Source organism: Platichthys flesus, chromosome 1 (genome assembly GCF_949316205.1).
Source record: "Platichthys flesus chromosome 1, fPlaFle2.1, whole genome shotgun sequence".
Lineage (NCBI taxonomy): Eukaryota > Metazoa > Chordata > Actinopteri > Pleuronectiformes > Pleuronectidae > Platichthys > Platichthys flesus.
In genome coordinates this window covers 10013999-10021128 of record NC_084945.1, presented here as the reverse complement: position 1 = coordinate 10021128, position 7130 = coordinate 10013999, and positions in this window count along the sequence as shown.

Below are 7130 nucleotides of genomic sequence, written 5' to 3'. Positions count from 1 at the left end.
CCTACAAACAGGTGTTGGAGACACTAAGCTAAATTTGATCTTGGTGTTGTAACAGCTGGAGTGAGACGAATCGGTGTAGTCTTTAAAAGGAACAAAGCTGGAAAGTGTGACATCCACCCACGTTTTTGTTAATTAAAACTGGGTAAGTGGTGTCTGGGAAGTCACCAGGAAGGTGAGACAAACTTGTGTGTTACAACACATCTCGTGTTGTATCTCTGTTCCAAATCTGATTCTCCACTCAGTAACAAATACTATAACAGACTGAGGGGTGATGTCGGTGATACACTGACAGCTGCGTCCTTCCAGTCAAAAAACGATGACTGGAACTAACTGGTTGTAAAGAGCCCCATTTAGAAATTATTCGTCACCATTAGACATATCATGTTTCCTCTGAAGGTACTGTAAGCCACCTAATGTTTCGGATATGCTCCCGTTTTGTCGATAATTCAGAACAAATGACACTGATAGCACATTAAAAAAGCTTCCACTCAAGCTTTAGCATAATTAAGGATTTTCCCCATGACAGAGACCGAGCACAATAGAGAACCATCTTGTTTGGAAGAGGAACAAACCCCAGTTAAAATTTGAATAGGGACCAGAGCGTAAATAGTAATATATGTAACGCGTTGCAACTTATTATCTTTAGAGTTTATGATTCAGGATTCAAGATTCAAGATTCAAGATTCAAGATTCAAGATTCAAGATTCAAGATTCAAGATTTGTATTTGTCAAATGCACAACAATAACATTAAGCAATCGCTGGCAGTGAAATGCTTGAGTCTCAGGCTCTCTTCTAACAATGCGCAAGTAATTACACACTATACAATAAAATAAGAGAAATAGTATAAAATAGAATATCAAAATAGGAAATAATGTATGTATATCTAAATATATATGAACAGCTGAGGACAAAATAAAACAACAGAAGTGCAAATATGCAAATATGTCACGGTGCTAGTTTGATGGAGTTAATGCAGTTCAGAGGAGTTTAAAAGTCTTATGGCCTGGGGGATGAAACTGTCTCTGAGCCTGGTTGTGCGGGCTCGGATGCTGCGGTACCGTCGGCCAGATGGCAGCAGGCAAAAATGTTTATGGCTGGGGTGAAAGGGGTCTTTAATAAAGACCCCTTAAATAAAGATTTAATAATCTTTAATAATAAACAATTAGTGAGAATCAACTGTTGTCATCGTTCTTTCTTTCATAAATTTTATGAACTTGACAAGAATGCCGCGTTAACAACTGAGGTCTAAATTAAGTTCCAGGGATTGAACCAATCGCGTTTGTTTCTTAAATGAACAGTGAGACACCAGCCTTGTGCAGATCAATGCATTCAGCAGGAGGCTAAATCCGTCCATTTAACAGTCAGCTGAAGTCAATAACGTCAAGTCAGTGTTAGCAGGGTGTCCATTAGAAACTATCCACCAGATAGACTCCAGCCACTTAAAAAACTAAAGCCACTGCTGCCGCGGCCCCGGCCCTATGTGCTCCCGCTCACCGTTTGTTCATTAGCATCGACAGAGACCCTGTTGACAAGGATCGAATTTTAAAAAGACTCCCATAATCTAAAGGATACGTAGAGAATAACACCTCAAAAACACACTTTCTGTATCAGGGATGCACAGTGTAAATGACATACTGCCACTTAAAACAATGAGAAATTTGACATGATCATTTTAATAAATGTTTATGGCTTATTGAGCTTTGCCAAAGGTATACATATAATATTATGTGAGATGTTATATGTAATATTTAATTAATCAACTTTGAACTCACAGTATTAAGTAGATAGTTCTCACAGCCTACTTTCTTATCCTGCCTTAGACATTCATCGTGGACGTAAAGCCAAACAGCCTGTGTGTATGTTTTTAAATGTATCGCTGTAAGATGTCCCTGACTTGCACTCAGTCTTGTCTTTCGAAACGAGGAGTGAGAGCTGGGCTCGATGTGTCACTCTTGAAATCCCATTCAATGGACTGAAAGAGGTGAAACCATGTGCACAATACGCTATCGACACTCTTCTCTGCAGGGTGCGTTCTTTGTAGTCAGAGCAAAGGGAACATAGATTTGTCAAACTGCTCAAAGTCTGGTGTTGAAATGCACAGTTACTCCTGTACATTACATGTGACATTTCCCGGAAGTCTCCGGTGTGTGTCATTGAAAGCTGTAATGATTCATACGTTGCATTGTTGCTTCAATTATTAACAGTAATTCACTTGGATTGGTCTTGCTAAAGGGAATAATTAGAGGTAATTGTTCTGTTTTCTACAATACGCAGTTTTAAACACAGTTTATAAAAATATATATACATTTTACAATGCTGCATGTTCATGTAAATATGGGCAAATATAAATGTACTTTTGTCACAGTATTCCCCTTGGCATCGTGCCGCTCTCGGTGCTCGATTTCTACAGTTGTTCCTATTTCTGCGATGAGCCGGCATCGGATTTTCACAGGTTTCTTTATACAGTCGTCTGCTCCAAGCACAGCTCATTCCCCCACGTCACTGTACTTGAGTAGTATTATGGACATTAACTGTACTCCAGCCTACAAATAACCATTAGTGCAGGTATACCACCCAGGGGTTTGGCGACATCAGAGTAGCATTAGAGCAATGTAAAGTGGATAACGAGCTTCTTATGTCCCCTTTATATGTGAGGGTTCAATCCTGCAGGAATCTAGGTCTGTCTGAGAGAGGAGTTTATTGTCAGGGGAACAAGGATGTGCAACAGATGATACAAAAACGAAGAGCTTTTGTGGACCAGTGTTCGTGGCATTTTGGGGACACAGGTATAGACTGAAACATCAGGATTTTCTCCTCACCACTGGTATAATGGCCATATGAAGCCGTATATGTACAAATGCTAGTCAGCGGTAACTTTTAGCCTTCTCTTCTGAACATGCAGATGTTTTTTGTAAGCAAGTAATGTTAAGCTTTTTAGCTCCAACAGTTTTTGGCATTGTGTTTCTTTATTTGATTAGATTGGTACATTGAAGAGAGACAGGAAACAGGGTGCATCAGAGATAGGTGAATGGTAAGCATAACATGGTCCGGCAGGGACCCGCTACTCAAGGCAGTTTTGCCGATGTGGAATGCACCATGTGGTATGCAGTACAACCATTCAGCCATCCGTTGCCACAAGCCGGGTCAGCTTTACATTCCTGGTTTTAGGATTTTCATCCATTTATCATTATTTCCTAGAAGCAATCCACAATACGCACCTTTTTATATAAGGACAAAAGAATCCAGTCATCCGGTGTTTGAGCGGCAGAAGAAGAGTAATGAGCACACGAGCATAGTGCAAACTGTTGATAACAGGCCCGGCCTGATAACAGGCACGGAAATCCAGCCGGCGTCTTTACAGGTGGCGGCACAAACCAAATGAAGAACAACGCCACCCGGTGTAATATTTATCTGTCGGCCATTCACATAGCAAAACGTGCACATCCTCTGCATTCAAATGAGGACTGATATTGTGAGTTTCAAGAGCCTGGAAGCTAATGTCAGGAGTGCGTATCATTCATGGGGGGGCGGAGGGCATCATTCAGAGCATTGCACAGGCAATCAAAGTGGGTGAAAACCTGAAGGCAGCTGAATTCAGGGGTTTGCTCTTCAATGGATCATAGGACATGACAAAAGAGGAGCAGGAATGTGTTTACCTCAGATTTCCTTGAATCAATTCCACTGTAAATTGACAGGATAGAGTGAAAGGGCTCGAGCAAGGCGCCCGTACTTGTGGTGCAGGGGATTAGTGGAGGACGAAGTCGGTCTTCACAGACAGAGCTGCAGTCAATACTGGAGGTTTTACAATGAGGTCAGACATCAGTGTGAGGTAATCTGGGTTTCCCTTGTAAATATTCTCAGCACAGCCAAGACCTCTGAGCACTGCACCCCCGACGGTTTATTACACGGTTCTATACTGTGAGACATTTCATTTCCCAAAATGAACAGAACAACTAACAAAGAGACTCAAGACTCAAATATGAAGGCTATTACCAGCCTTTCAAATTCAAGTGAGTACACGTAATGAGTGCTTTGGTGTTTCTCAGCCGATGTGCTTGACACTTGAAATTTTTATACAGTTTACCTGTGAAAGGTTCCAGGGACGTAATCTGACACTTCTCTTTTTAAGTGAAGGCAAGGACAGGAGAGGGAGCGTTTCAAACCTTGATGCTGAGCAAGGTGTATTGAGAAGACGCATGAGTTTGAAAGCAGATCTCCAACCTTCAAATAGTGTGATCAATATATAATTATTTATTCCTTCAGCTCAGCCCCAAGAAATGCAAGACCTCCAGAGTTTTGAAGAAACAGTAAGATCTGTTAGAAATATTAGGCCTGTATACTTGTCTGAGAATCCACTGCGAGAGAATGGCTGTGCTCAAAGCTGACAGGCAGCCTCCTCCTTGTATAACAGACAACTAGTTAGGACAAGCAATCCAGATTCACTCAAACAGCGGGCAGGTCCCTTGTGTGGTTCCTTGTTCCCCTTCAGCAGTGCCACATGTGAAAAGGGACTTCAACACTTCAAAATATTGACAAAGACAAGTACAGATTCTGACGGTCAGACTCATCCAACATGCACATCCACTCGTCCAAAATGACAACGAGCACTTCAGCCCGAGAATCCAGCCAATCACAAACAGGAAAGAGACGTCGTTATCTCCCGAGTTGGAGCGAGGGGACATCAGCCAGGAGAGAGCGGTAATGAAGACAGCTTGTAGGATGTCCACGCCGCGTAAACCGAGAGCATCTCCAGCTGCTCCTTTGACTGCCAGATCAAAACAAGGTTACGCACAGCCCTGTTTATAATGCATGTGTCACTATGCAAGGATTCAAAACTGTCTTTCCTGACAGAAGTTTGATTCATCAGGGGGTTGAGAAACCCTGCATCCAGCAGGTTACCCTGGCAACACATAACCTTTCTGCTGGCTCCGAGGCGTCGGAGCGCAACACCTCGGAGCCCAGGTGACGTCTTGATCATCCGTCCTCACCGCCACACTCTCTCACTCTCTCAGCGAAATGGACATCTGGAACACCGTGATACTTTATAGACCGCAGACGATGTAACCTCGGTGGGAAAGACAAGAAGCCATTACTCCAACCGGCAACCCATCGCATGCTTTGCAAGTCCAGCAGGATGCAGAGGCCGCGCATTGGAAATGTGATCCCTGGCTCTGAAGGTGTCATCTGGCCCCGCGCGGCTCGGCAGCAGACACACAGACTGCTCGTGGCGTGAGGCTTGTACTGTAAAAGATGTCCGCCAGACACATTGGCAGCAGGAGAGACGCAAATTGATTTCCTGCGAGAAAGCACAGAGGGCCTAAGTGGAGGAGGGCCTCTTTAGCAAAGCTCTTATTAATTAATAGTGTCTCATGAGGGGATAACATGATCTGATTCCTGCTTCTTCATCACTGCACAGTAGCTAATGATATCTGAGGGAGCGCCCCTGCACAGCACACCTCCACCCAGCATTGTATCTATATCATTACAGCGGAGGAGGCAACACTAGCAGAGCATCCTCTCTGCCTTTTCATGAGTATCATATGATGGGCACTCTGTCATGCGTTTCTATTCATACTGTGGAGACACTGAATATTGCAGTGAGCTATAGCTTTGCAGTCAATATAGCATCACTGGTTTGTCACCAGCACAGTCTCTCAGTAATGGGCCAGATGTCTGGTGCACAAACACTGTAAGTCTGTGTTGTATAAAGATATAATTCCTCTTTATAAACACGTTGTTAGAACCAGTGACGAGGAGCCAAGATGCATTTGGGTAATTCTGGTTCTCTTTCCTCTTAACTTGGAATAGAGAGTTGCAACACAAATCTGCAAGACAGTATTTTGAGATCCCCTTTATATGATCCAGTTTGTTCAGGAGACTGCAATGACACCGCGGTCGGAACCCGTCAAACGAGCATCATAATCTCAAGGTCAACAACCCAGGACCCTTTTGCCTGGGGACCCCCAAAGTCCACTGAAAAAAATCGGAAATAAGGTTGCACTTGTTGGATATAACTTTGTGAAATCCACACCATCTCTTATTTTTGAGTCGTGCTACTTTAATATTGCTACTTTACCCATTGTGGCACCAAAAAACATATAGAACCCATTGTGTTGCCCGGTTCAGCCCAGCTTAGGTCTCTTGTTTGAGAAGCGTCTTTTTTCTGCACCTTATTACAAAATCAGCATAGATAACATTTTTATATATCAACACAATAAAAGCACATGTGTAATTTAAAAAAAACATCAAGTTTCCCTGCAGCCATATCAATAGGCCACATGCACTATATGCAGCCATCATGTATCTTGTTAATTTCAGACTCCCTTTTCCTGCCACATGTCAAAATGTCTCCTGTGACAAAGCTCTACATATAAATCTATATAAAATCAATTTGAACCCTGATAGGCAGGTTATGACTAATCTCTTAAATTGTTTATTGTATTAAAAAATGCGCTAACCCATGAACCTTCTTTGTGTGTACCTATCCCTAACTTTTTGTCAGAGACGTTGTATTCAAATGAAGGATGTGTTGCCTCTATCCTCATTTCACACATGCTTGTGTTGTCATGATGAATCTCGGGGTTTTTATTTCCCCTGCTTACATACTCAGTCCATATTTTACCGACAGGCTAAATGAGCTGTGGCCGGCGCACAGCGGCACACATCAGCATTAATAAACCATGAAAAGGTCAATTACACGTCATCCGGTGAATTGTTGTGACCATTTATAATCACCCTTGTGTCAGATACACTTAAATCCCCCCTACCCTGAAAAGCATTACATCATTAGCCCAGCACCTTTTATTCCTGCCATCATCGTAACGTCTGTCTCAAAACTAACAGACGCTGATAAACAGAGTCGAACCTCACATTTAAATTATGCAAACATCTTTAGTTCTTCATTAGAGGTTGGAATTCAAGCAGCTCAGTTGAAAGCTTTGAGATTAACGGGTGCATCCGTGAAATCACGTCGTCATCAGCCGCACGACTCAGTCACTTTACAGAGCCCGTAAATCTGCTTATTCCACTTATTCTGCCTGATTAGATTTGTTCGGGCTCAGGTTGAAGTTGGGTGGACAAGGGGGGGGGGGGGGGGGGGCTAGAATTACATGATGTCATCGAACAAACA